A 13,729-nucleotide genomic window follows, 5' to 3' on the forward strand; every position below is an offset into this window, starting at 1 on the left:
TATAAATTGAGACTTGAAAACATGCTAAGTAAATGAAGCCAGACACAAAAGGCCACATATTGTATGATTCCATTAATATGAAATGCCCAGAATAGGCAAATCCATTGAAACAGAAAGTAGATTAATGGTTGCCCAGGGCTGGGGTAGACGGGAAGAATGAGAATGACTGCTAGTGGATACTTTTTTTTCTTTAGAGTAATAAAATGTTCTAAAATTGATTGTGATGGTAGTTGTATAACTCTGGATATACTAAAAATCATTAAATTACACATTTTAAAGAGTGAATTATATGGTACAAGTTATATTTCAATAAAGCTGTTATTTTAAAAAGATGAACCACTCCACAAACAATTCTCTCTTGAGGAAAAAAAAGACAGAAAATTCTTTCCTCTCCAGTCCACAATAATGTAAATTTAAGTATCTACCTTTGATAATGTGGAGACACTACAGGAAATTCTTTAGGGAGATGAGTGAAGTTAGTGTTTATGAAGTTCAAAGCCCAACCATTCCCATGGCTTTTTTTTTTCCTTGTCAGTTCAGAATGACACAAGCCATATTTAGAAATGCACTCCAGAAAAATGCTTTGAAGAATTTTATTCTCAACATTCATGAATTAAAAATATCTATCCAGGCAAGAAAAAAATGCCACAAAGATTCAGTTCTTCTCTCTCTTGTGATTCTCCTTTTTTGGCTCCCCTTCTATGTCACCACATTAAAAAGAGGGATATGAAAAGACGGTCGCTCTCCTAGCTCTCCTTCCCCTGTGGCTTTTCTTAGTTGCCTCTGTGAAGCACCCCCTCCCTGACAGGCCTGAAGTACTGTGTGACCCCTCAGAGCTAGACGCTGTGCCCCGTTTCTAAGATCAACATATTCTCCCCCTGGGGAGGATCCCCAAATCCATCTCTCTAACTCAGGTTTCTCCTGTGCTCCAGATCCCAAATATTCAACTGCCGACTGGACAGGTCTGCAAGTCATGCCCCAAACCAACTCTCCCAGTCTTTCAGTTCCTTCCCTGTCTTGGTGAATGGTATCGCCATTTGTCTACTTGAACAAGCCAGGAACCTGGGAATTATCCTCTATTTATCACTCTCCTTTACATCCAGTCAATCATTTAGTCATCCCTTTCCTGCCTTCCTATCTCTCAGGTCTTTTCCCTCCCCTCTATCCTCACTGCCAATCCAAAGTTCAGACCAGCTTTACCTCTTGCCTGAATTACAGAGAGCCTCGTGAGTGATCTTCGAAATGCTTGGAATGCTCCCCTCTGGTTGCTGTGTGATTCTTCTAGAGCCAATTTAATCATGCCACTCTCCTGCTTAAAAATCCATTATGGCTCTCCACTACCCTTCCCAACTTTCTTTCCCACCGCCCCCGCCCCCAGCTCTGCCCAACACTGCCCAGTTCTTGCTTGTGCCACCTTCCCGCTCACCACCTACAGATTCAGCTTCCTCTGCCTGGAAAGCTCTCCGGCTTACTCTCACGCCTCACGGACGTCTAACTTAGGCCACCTCCGCTGGCGAGCCACCTTGATAAGACTGAGCTGGCGGGCCTCTGTGTGCTACCCTAAGGGCTGGGTGTGGGCCCTGTCTTAGCATGATCTTTGCTGTACGGTAACATACTATATCACAGCTGCCAGCTTCCTTTGTGTTTTTCTCAGCCATCTCCAACCCCCAAGTTCCCTGAGCTCATTCAAGATATTTGAGAGGGCTAAGTACATTGTAAACACTGAACAGATATGTGTTGAACGATTAGTTCATTCTTAGTGTGATTTAATGGTTATTTCTATACCGCATTCATACGGTCAGCCTTGCCACTCACAGAGGCAGTAGTTAAGTGCTAGAAATAAGGTTCTGCTTAAAAAAAAAAGCTACTGATGGCATACCATGTTCATACGAGTCCTTCTCAACAAAACATACCATTCATTAAAAGCCTACAAAGTATCCACCTTGTAGCACTATACACAGAGCTTTAGGTACATAATCCCATTTAATGCTCACTAGAACTGTAAAATAAAAACAGCTGACAGGAACTGCACGGGTACTACGTGCCAGGCACGGCGCTAGGCTCTTCATATTTGTTACCTAAGTTAATGCTCATAATGACCCTGTGAAGTAGGTGAGGCATCTAAAGAGGTTAAGTGAGTTCTTCAAGTTCTTGCCACATGGATAAGGTGGTAGGTACTCAGCGACAGAGCTGGATCTGGGGCCTGGGAGCCTGCCACCGGAGGCTGAGCTCTCCATCACTGTACTATTCCACCTCTATCAAATATCTAGCCCATGACATTGTTTCTCACTCTTAGGAGATGGTTTAAAGCTGTAGGCTTCTTGGGACTGACAGGAAGTTGATCTGGAATAATGAAAAGTGATCTCTCTTTAGGGGCTCAAGCTCATTCCATCGCTGATGATACCCAAATTCAACTCTGCAGTCAAGACCCTTATCTCCCAAGACTAGACTCTTGAGACGTCTCCTGAGGTCCTTCAAATTTACCTGGTCATCTTCGCATCCCCTGCTCCTCTTGCTGTATTTACTGCCTTGGTTAAAGGCACTCCCCACCCTGAGCCTAAACCTCAGGTGTTACCCCTGTCCGTTCCCTTACCTTTCCACCCCTTATAGTCAGTCCCGCCAGTCCTGTCCACCACAGTTCACAGTTCAATCCTGTTCACCTGTGCTACAGCAACGGCTCCATAAATGTTGGCTACCGTTACTGCTGCATCCTAAACGCCTCTCATTCTCTCTTTTATACCAGCACCGTTCAGCTTCCAAGGAACTAGCATTCTGAGGCGAGCATTTAAGGCTGAGGGAGAATGCCTTCTATGAGGACAGAAGCCAGGCTGCCGGAGGCTCGGGCCCCAGCTCTTGCAGTGAAAGCACAGAAGGTACCCCAACGCTGGCTGATAGATGAGAGCAAAACCTAAGTAGCACACCAACAATGAATGAGAATGGCAGATACTGGAATAGAAACTAACAAACGGCTCCAATCCCAAGGAACCAAACATTCTATTTTATTCCATTTCACAACATTAGGGAATCAGTATTCAATCCTTTCACACAGTGGTTCTCAACAGGTGGAGATGATCACACACACACGCACCTGCCCAGGGGACATTCTGGAAACGTTTCTTGGTTGTCAACTGAGGGGGTGCTGGTGGGTGAGGCCAGAAATGTTGCTAAATGTCCTAAATGCGCAGTATGGCCCCCTGTCCCTGTCCACCTAAATATCCACCCAGGTCAACAATGTCCCTCTATTGAGCAACTCTGCTAAACAAATGCTGTGAGCTCCTTCCATATTCAAGTTACCTAATATATAAAAAGTTACTTCTTTCTGGGAAGATGATACAAACTTCCCCATAAATTATGTTACAACAGGTCCCTAAGCGGTGCTGGAAGAGGTGGGTCAATGCTAAGAAAGTGGTTTAGAAAACAAATGCCATGAATTTAAAGGAAGGAGGCGTAGGTCCTTATCAGAGATCTCAAGAGGGCATCCGTTCACTCCAAGCCTGCCAGTCAAGGCCCCCACAAAGTAACCAGAATCCACCTTTCCAGCCTTACTTGCAAGAGGTCCCTTAAACAGACCCTTTGCTCCTGCCACGCTATTCACCCACGACAGCAGCCGTAGCTGGTCCACAGGGCCACTATGTCCCACCCACACGGTACCCTCACCTACTTCACAAAAGCTCTTTCCTCCAGCTGAGCAGCACCCCCCACCCCACCAAAAAAAGGCTGAGCAAGACATATTGTCATCTCAACCCAATGGTTTTCCTATGATTCCTACAGGAAGAAGGTAGTGAAAAGACAAAGGTGGAAAATGCTTTAAGTGGCTCAGGCCCTAAGGCCTGTCCTCTCCCACCCCACGTCAGGCTCAGCAGCAGCCAGCCAGGGAGCTGCCTCATTTCCTGTAGTTGCTCGGTAAAAATAGGAAGTGGGGGAGGAAGTTCACAAAGCAGAAACAAAAGTAATCACTGCCCAGCTTCCTGAACACAAATCACTGAGCAGGGAGGGTACCATTAAAACATGAAAACGGAAAGGCAGGCATGGAGAGCCAAGGCCAGAGGAAAGGAAGTGACACTTCTGGGTCCACCAAGTCCAGACTGTCCCCAAAGAAAACTATGTGCAAAACTGGACACTAGCCTATTATACAGAAACAGTTTCCAAGGAATTAATACCAAAGCATGTTAAAGAATCATGTGAAAAGTCCTGCAACAGTAAAGTCCTATCAGAGTAAAATACGTCAATGAAAAAACTGTAAGGAGGCTGAGATTAAACTATTTTCTTTTTCTTCTAGTCAGAAAGTGGCTACTAAAACTGCTTAAAACAAAACAAAAAGTTACTAAATAACTGATCGGTTGACAAAATTGGAAGCCTAAGTTATCCTATATTGAGTTATGAAAACTCAAGTAGCTAGAAAAACCCCTATAATAAAAATTCTAATCATAGAATTCTAAATAATTCTAATCATAGCTTGATAGTTCAAATAAAGATGCTTCTACACCTGTCCCACCAACAGCGGTCAATCTTGTGAGTTGCACCTGAAAGCTCGAGGCCCCCAGAATACAGGGCTAGAAGTGCCCATGGTCAAGGAGATTCTGGTCCGTCTCCACATGGTGACACCTGACGTCTTTTGTGTTGACACTTGCTCGGTAACAATTTATCCCCACAGAATATGACATTCCTCTACAAAACAAAGCAAGTTATCAGTAGCGGATCTGAAGCGTTTTTACATTTGGTAATCCACAAACAACTGATAATTCCATTTAAGCAGAAGAAAAAAATTTTCTAACTACAAAGTCAACAGAGGTGAAATTTAGTTTCAAAATAACACAGGTTAAAAAAAAAAATAGGCCAAATGGGTTGAACAGTCATATAGATGAAGGGCAGGTTTCAATTTTGTTTAAATTGAGGGTATTTTGGATGGAAGAAAAAAGGAAGATCAAAGGCTAGTTTATTTTTTTAAATAGTCACTACATAAATAAATAGAAAAATAAATGAAATGGAAGGTAATCACCATATATTCAGTTTCACATAAAGAAAAATGGTGAAAATTTAGTGAAAAAATATCCATTACAATTTAGTCCTGCTGAGGACAGACCTAGCTATCTGTCTAATTTCCTGGTAAGAAATCATCTTACAGTATTCCAAGACGCGTGTTTAGTTTTCTCATGTGCAAAGACCAACTCTCAAAGCCTACTGCCGTTAAAACAAGTATTAGAACTTCTGAAATAATTTTATTAGAGGAACACTCTATGAGTCCAAAAATTTCTTTGTTAAACAGAAATTTTCAAAAGAAGGAAAAAGTGGGAGGGAGGTGACAAAGCCTTGCCAAGAAAAGATTTATCTGTAAACATCAACCACACATCACCAAAGGGTGGTTCTTAAACCTCCTTAAAAATTTGCTAAGGTGAAATGAAGTTTTTATCTATAAACTAAAATGGCTTCGGACCATTAAAAATTTTTACATCAAACAAACCCAAGCACTATTAAAACCTTCCCAACAACAAATTGTGCTGCTTGATAGAAATTCAAATGTAAATCAAGGAGTGAGAATAACTATTTTAAAATAAATCATTTTTTAAAACCACAAAGCATTGATGTAATTTTTCCAACACAATTTGTTAAAAAAAATTCCAAAATTTCTACATGTATTAAAAACCTGCAGTTCATTTTTGTTAGTGTGTTACAGCATGAAAAAGCCTTGACCCAGTCAGCTCTGTTTAAAAGCCTAGTTTTAGCCCAGTTATCCAAAATTTCCAAATTTGTAAAAAAAAAACCAAAAGGCTTACCTAGTGAAAACTAATGTATCCATTAGGAAGTTACATAAGAAAACTTAAAATTCTACAGTGCTACTTATTCTTAACAATTTGCACCGTGGAACCTACCCAAAATTGATCTCAAATGGGAAAAACAAGTTACTTGTCAAGAAGCTTACATACAAATGGGTAAATCAAACTGTAATTTGGAAATTATTTCTCTTACTACAGAGAAGAATTATATAAATTTTAGATAAATACACTTTAGATCCAGAACCATTTCTGAAAATTTAAGGAACTCATGAAAAATTTTATCAATGGATAATTGTAGCAGCTCCCTCCTCCAGGGTGGGAACACTGACTCCAATTTTATACACCCAGCAACCCTTCCCATCTCTGACAAAGAACAGCAAACAGAGTCATAGCGAGGGAACCCATTCTTCCCTACAAACCTCCCAGCAAGTGAAACATTTAGCAATGAGGACACTCAAGGAGCCTCCTCCCCATCACTCCCACAGGCAGAGCAGACAGCTCTGGACAGCAGGCCTGCAGTGGCTCACCTGACTGGCTTCCAGGCTCTGCCACTTATCTAGGCCAGGAGCCTTCACATATTCAAGCATTTGCTGAGGCCCTACTATGTGCATGGCATTGCTCCAGGCACTGGGGATGACGCAGTGGTGAATGAGACAAAATGCCTGTTCTCAAGGAGCTTACTTACAGCCTGCGTGGAAGAAAAAGGAGAAAATGCTCATGCTCTTACCTTGGAGGTAAGATGCTCTGATACACAGAGATTTCACGGAAACAGGCCCTGCCACACTGCAGTAGCTCCGGGTATGGATCTGGGAGTCTGAATGACCTAGACATGAATTCCTCCTCTCAGTAATTACCAGTTGAATGAATGGCACTTACTAACTCTACAAACTTAGGCAAGTTACTTAAACTCATGCCTCGATATCTTCAGTGATGAGGATTAAACCCATAAAGGACAACACTTGGCATATCGAGTCTCACTCAGGAAGCTACTGCTCTGAAAGAGCCTGGGAACTAGTAGGAGGGCAGCATTTTATCATCTACTGAAATTCTTTATTCTGACCTACTATTAATAAAAACACCAACTTTTTCGCCCCCAAATACTGCATAGTTACAACAACTTTCAAACATTGTACTTACCTTCCTGCAGCTCTGGCCCCAACTCCCGAAGTCCTGGAAACAAACTAAAGGGAGTGCTGCCCTGTGTCCTCCAGAGGGGGGCAGATCCCTGCTCCTCCCATTTCCCCGCCCACTACACCCTCCTCTTTCAGCCCGAGGCTAGAAGAACCTGGACACTGCTGAGGACGGGATTGCCTCGAACGACAAAATCACTTACGCACAAGGACGCGGCACATTTTCTCCTACCTGGAGACCCAAGGGCAGGAGAGGTCCTTGTGAGCTTATGAGAGGGACCCCTTTCTCGCCTCTCCCTGTCTAGGTCACCACAGCCTGCAGCAAGTACTGAAGTCTGGGACCAAGCAAGCTTGCCTCTGTTTTAAGGCACACACATCCACCTCTCGGACCTGGGAGTGGGGTTGGGGAAGGTCTTCTCAGATCCCCAGTCATAATTACAATCTCACGAGCACCTAATCTTCAAATCATTTTTAATGAATTAGATTTTTTTTTAGGTAACATTTTGCTCTAATCTACACTCCGCAACTACCAATTTGAAAAAGCACATATCTTATCTGACAGTTGGCCTAGACACAAGGAACATAGTCAAAATGGTTAAAAAGAAAGAAAAAAAAAGCCAGCAGACCATCTAGAAATGAATCCTAGAAACAGACTCAGTAAACATGGAGGCCTGCACCCAGGAAGCTCACTAACAACACTGTCCTAGGCACCAACCTGGAGGTAACCCACATGCCCCACATTAAGGGGCTCGTTAAGTAAATTACACGGAAACACCGTACCATTTGAGAGATCAAGGTAGAGCTATCACATTTCATCAAGCCCAAGATGTCATCGTTTATAAATCGTCTCATTATTTTATATATGCTAAGGAAAACTCTGCCATGTGACCACGACCTGCCGTCACACAACATATCCCAATTTCATCTTCCTCAAAGCCCCTTCCTAGCTCATTCCTCTACCTCAGTCCATCTGGAACACACATCACCTTTGGAACAAGTCCCTTTGTGCCCTTTACTCTCCTTTCACTTTTTCTAGAAGTGACCCTTATTTAAGATTCACTGTTTCGATGAAACCATCTTGGGCCCCTTCAGTTCCCATGGAGCCTGTCCTGAGCTCCAGCAGCCTCCACTGCCATTGCTCGTCTTAGCTTTGCATGCTTTCCCTTCTGAATGAATTGTAAGTCCACAGACAGCCTGGACACATCGTCACAATCACGGTCGTACACAGTACAGGGCCATAACACCACGACCAACAAAACCCCACACCTGTCAGTAACTGTTCTAAGGACTTCACAAATATTAACTCATTTAAGCCTCACTATAACACCAGGAGGTAGGTATTACTACCTCCCTATTTTCAGACAGGGTCAAATGAGGTCAAGAAAGGTTATAAGATTTAGAGATTAGTAGTTAGTAAAATGGCAGAGGCAGGACTCGAACCCAAGCAATCTAGGTAAGAGTTCTGTTCTCAACCTCTATGCTATATTCTCTCTCTAAATGACTGCTATCTACACAGAAAATGTTTTAAATTTTATTTCTTAATTGAAATATAATATACATACACAGTGAAAAAAATCATACTGTACAAAAGAGTATGCAAGAAAAGCTAAGTCGGTCTAACAGCCTAGATTTCTGGGGACTCATCCCAAAGGCAACCAGCGTTTCTTTTCCATTATTCCAGAAATTTTTTCCTGCACTTAGAAACTTATTTCAGGTGAGTTCCTCCCCCCGCACCCCCCTCCCACATCAACGTGCACATACATTGTTCTGCATCTTGCTTTTTTCACTGAATGGTATAATTTCTCTCAGCTCGATGTGTATCTGCACCTATGCTGTTTTATTCGATTTTAAGATACACACACTGTCACAATTTAACCCAAGATGGCTTCATGAAGTCAGAGGATCTTGGTGGGCTTGGCTTCATCAGGAAACAGGAATCACAAAAAAGAAATCAAGGATCAACCTTGCAGAAATGTGTAAGGCTGAATCAAGAGATACCGACCAAGTGACATTCAACATGTCACTTCTCCTCTAATACTAAGTATCTACATCACAGAGCCATTAGGAGGACTAAACAAGGTGATGTACACTAAGCACTTAGCACCAAACCTGGCTAGCACAGTGAGTCTAAGGGATTCATATTTGTACCTGGTGCATTGTTAACACCCTGTGAGTTAGACATTATTTCCTCAAGAGCTGGTCTCACTTTCCTCTCCAATCTCATTTCTCTCTACTCCTCTGTTGCCACCTGTCCACCCTTTACCCTACCTCTGCAGCAGCTCACATCCCTCAGGCTCGCTCACCTCTACCCGTTTGCATGCGTGATCACCCTGCCTGAGTCTGCTCCCCTCACTGTGGTGCTGGACTCACTTTTTCCCACAGTACCCAGCTCAAGCACAACCTCCTCCAGGAAGTCTTCCCTGACAACGGCAGCTGGGTTCTCTGCTCCAGCAGTTTGGGAAGAGCCTGTCATGACTTCCACATGCTGGAGCTCAGCTTTGTCAGTGCACCCAGGAGCAAGCAGGTTCAACGGAACTGATTCAGGCTATCTAAGCTCCAAGATGATGGATGTTATTAACCAGAAGGGCAGTTACTAAGTTTATAAATACTGGTGCAAGCGAATGCTTACTGAGCCCTTAGTAGGTGCAGGGCAGTAAACAGGAAGGTGCTACTATTATCCCCATTCTACAGATGGGGAAACAGAGAGAATGTCCAGCTTGTTCCCATGACCAGGATCTGACCCAAGCAGTCTGGATGCAGAGCTCTCAACCACTCACACTCTCCTTGGCAGGAAATCTTCGTGTGAACTCACGTTCTAATCAGAGGGTATTAAGAGCATGGAAGCAGAGTAAGGGAATGATTCTCCCGGCTCAAGGCCTCAACAGGGATGCACCCACCTGAAGGGTAGGGCAGAGACCCAGTGAGGAGCAGCACAGTTCCTCTGCTTACAGCCCCAGACAATGCTATGGACACATCACCTAATTCCTCTCTCGGACCCACCTCCCCAACTTCCACAGACACATACCAACCCTCTCCTTCTAGAAATGCAGTCTTTCTTCTGAGGATACAACATTAAGTTTAAGCATTAAGGCTACAAACACATTCCAATCATGCCTTCCTGGGGTTATAACTGGGTCATTTTGGTTGAACTTAAAGTTTTCCCTGAAATTCTCCAACTACATTTACCAAATGTCTCTTGGCTTGTATCTTTTCTATAGATAGCTGATTTGTGTAACATTTATTCTGATTCATTCTCAGATGATCAGATTCATTCAACAAAAACTTAATTGTTCCCAGAACTAGGCCCTGGAGATAACAGCAGTGAATGAAACAGGCAAGATCTCTAAAACCTGGTGGAACTTATATGTGCCTCCTGCTTCTAGGCACTTAATGATGCTTTATGGCAATTGCTGATTTGGTTTTCTTCCCCAGGCTGGGCCTTCCAGCTCTATATTCCAATCTTCCAGTACAACAACTGGGCTATTCTGCAAATTACTCCATAAATATGAGCTAACTAAATTCATGACTAAATGCACCGGGTCTCATCTTTCTCAACAAGGGTGGGACCAGATTATGCCTAAAGTCCCTGAGAGCAAAGGTACAAAATTTAAATCAAATTGTAGGGCTAGAAAGCAAATGGCAAATATAACCCAAATCAAGAAGAAAGATGTGATGTATCAGCTAATCAGAATCTTAGGATCCTGAAGGACAGGCCACCTTAGGAAGCAATGAGGGGCTCCATCACCTGGAGAAAGCATGGCCTCAGGAACATGTCCAGGGGTCAGTTAGAGGGAGATAAAGAAATTACTTGCAGCAAAGTCTGAGTCGGGGTCATTGAGTGGAGGCAGGGTGAGGAGATGAAGTGCATCTCTACCTACAAGTCACATACCAAATGAGTAGAAAGGAGCGTGTATTTGGGAAAAGGGGTAAAGGCATGAAGCAAGGTTTCAGAAAATGCTCCCGGGCAGATATGGGAGGGAAGAGAAACAACAAAGACAAATGGAAAAAACACAGTCACAAAGAAAATGACCACAGCAGCTCCAAGTCAAGAAGGCCAACCAAGAGGACATTCACAAAAGTAAGAAAGGTGGCTCACGATGCCAAATATTTATATGGTGAAGGTCAAGGGAAATGAGTAAGCAGCAGCCACTGCATCTATCAATTAGGGGACCCGCAAGAGGACAGTCTCAGTAGAGACAGACCCCGGAAGCACAACCCCTGACACATTCAGGCTCTCTGAGAACTTACACTACGGGAAAACGGCATCCTGCTTTTTCTGTAACACCAAAATAAAGCAATTCCTTATTCAAGCCAACATTCTCTGTCTACCTAAGAAGGTCATCATTTTCCACTAAGGACAAAGTCACAGGAGGGAAAGGAAGAAAATGAACACCCAACCCATGCCTACTAACTCTCAGATACAATTATTCATTCTCCTACAGACTTGGAAGACCCACTTGACAAAGCTTCTGGTATATGAGACTTCAGGTTTTCAACAGAATAAACACTTAGCAAAATTTTCAGCAGAATCATGTGCAACTTGTTTTAAATTTTTCAAAGAGGATGCTTAAAACATGCTGTCTTCCAAAAATCCAGAGATAATTTTAGATTGAAAAATCTAGGCTTGCCAAGGGAATCTGAGAACTTTTCTATCTTGGTCTCCAATGCTAACCTACGTATTGGTGTGCAAAAATAGAGGAAGATTAGAATCTCAAATGCCAGACTGAAAAGTTGCCACAACAAACCTCAACTCTTCATATGGCTTGTTATCTTGTCAGAAAGAAAGCAAATGAAACAGCAACAAACTACACTTTTTACTTTAAAAGATAAGAAGGGGAAAAAAGAAACAAACTCAAACATGCAGTATTTCCTGAACTTGTAAAGGGAAATGATTTTTAAAAAATACTGTGAATTTAAAATCAGCATTCACGAAATCTAAATATCAAGTCTGTAAGTAGTTCTTTACAAACACATACTTAAAACTTTAGGTTTAAAATATAATAAAATGGCAGTTATAACTTTTCAGTAAACTTGGGACAACTAACCCATTAGGAAAATATTTCATATCTTAAACCAAAGTCAAATTTTAAGCAGATTAAATAGGAAAACACACACACACACACACACACACACACCGTGAAATGAGAAACAAACATGGATGGAATATTTTATAACACTGGGATGGAAAGAATTTTTCAAATATGTCAATAAACAAAATACTATGTATTTTTAAAATGAATGCTACCTTTTCTCTCATTTGTAAATTTATCCCCAAACAACAATCAGACACATCCTTTGGCAGAACTGTTTTATCTTGTGACGAATTGGAAACAATCTAAATGTTCAGCAGTATGGCTTGATTAAATTATGATATACAAATGGTATATACTATGAAGCCCATAAAAGTGGTAATACATATCTACTTTTTATTGATATCACCAAAATGTAAGTAATGTTTGTCACTTGGTAGCTTGGCGGATGACTGTCATTTTACAAAGTAGTATCGCAATACTTTTTCTGTTGTCTTGATTGCGAGGAGAGGAGAATGAATAGGTATTATAATGAGGATGAGGGGCGGGAACAAGCTATTTGCAAAGCGCCCCCCCCCCCAGCTGAGTGTTTATCTGGCAAATATTATAAGGAGTATAAACAAAATTCTTATCATGCCAAGCAGGCATGCTTCTTTCCTCGCCGGGAACGGAGCAGGAAGACACACCCCTGACCCTGCGCTCGCCGCACGCGCGTGGGTCCTTCATCCTCCTCTGTGTGGGCCCTCCCGGGGTCTCCGCGGAACCGCTCCCGGCCCGGCTGAGCCACCTGGCTCAGCCCAGCCGGCAAATTGTGTTCTCAGGCGGCCGGGTACCGCGGGGAAGGTGCGCGCAGCCCGCCGGGCAGCCGCGGGGCGGCGTGAGGGCCACGTCCCCGGCCAGTCCCGACGGACCCCGGCCTCCCGCAGGCCGCCGTCCCTCCACCGACTGCTCCGCGGGCTTCCGGGAACGGGTCTCGGCGCCGGCCCGAGGGAGCTCCTTGCCCCCAACCCACCGCCGCCCGCGCCCCCCGGTCCCGGGCACGAGCCAGGAGGCCCCTCCGGGCTTCCGTCCGGCCGGCCAGTGCCCCCACAGCCGGGCGTCCTCCACAGCCGACGGGCAAGGGGCGGGAGACTACGGCCCCGCGCCCTGCGGCCCCGAGCGGAGCGGCGCCCCGCGAGCTAGTCCAGTGGCCAACACCGGCTGCGACCCACCGGCCACCGGCTACCCCCAACCCAGCCCGCCTGCGTCAGGCAGCGCCCGCTCGCGCCCGCTCCTCACCTGCGAAGCGCCCCGGCCGCAGCGCACCGCCCGGACCGGCTGTGTACACCGGAAGTGACGTCTCCGGCCCGGCCCCGCCCCCGCCCCAAGCGGACGCCGGGGTGGCTGCGGACCCAGAGGCTCGGAGCGGAACCCCCCTTGCGCAGGCCGGGCGGGGGCGGCCCCCAGAACCTCCTTCCCTAGGGACCGAGGACCTTCGTGTGAGACGACTAGGGCGGGGTTGAGGACAGGCGGCCGGAGCCCGCAGGGCCACCCCAATCCTCGTGGTTTGGCCTCGGAAAGAGAGGAGTCAGCTGCGTCCTCACGGATTTGTTATTGAAATTATTACTGAAATACTGAGCGCTGACTAGATGCCAGGCCCTGACAGGCACTGTAGGACTGGATAATGCCCCCGCACTCATAGGTTTCTTCTCTGGTGGTGGAAACGTAACAAAATGGTCACAAATAAGCGTGATGGTATTGTGCCAATTGTGACAAGTGGTAGGAGAGGAAAGTGGAAGAGGGAGGGTGTCCCCTG

The 13,729-nt window shown here is 44.6% G+C and overlaps 1 protein-coding gene across 7 annotated transcripts in view; it reads right to left on the reverse strand.

Moving 5' to 3' along the window:
- Window positions 1–13,329, reverse strand: part of GARRE1 (granule associated Rac and RHOG effector 1) — a 71,543-nt gene extending 58,214 nt beyond the window's left edge. Inside the window, exon 1 of one of the 7 annotated variants that reach the window (XM_019742672.2) lies at window positions 13,213–13,329. The gene's annotated coding sequence lies outside the window, so the exon portion shown is untranslated. Of the gene's footprint in view, window positions 1–6,301; window positions 6,460–6,501; window positions 6,767–6,911; window positions 7,008–13,212 lie in introns of those variants that run through there. The other 6 variants (XM_074314414.1, XM_074314415.1, XM_019742673.2 and 3 more) reach the window with 6 other exon arrangements.
- Window positions 13,330–13,729: the final 400 nt, after the last annotated feature.

The sequence above is a fragment of the Rhinolophus sinicus genome, linkage group LG11 (genome assembly GCF_036562045.2).
Source record: "Rhinolophus sinicus isolate RSC01 linkage group LG11, ASM3656204v1, whole genome shotgun sequence".
Lineage (NCBI taxonomy): Eukaryota > Metazoa > Chordata > Mammalia > Chiroptera > Rhinolophidae > Rhinolophus > Rhinolophus sinicus.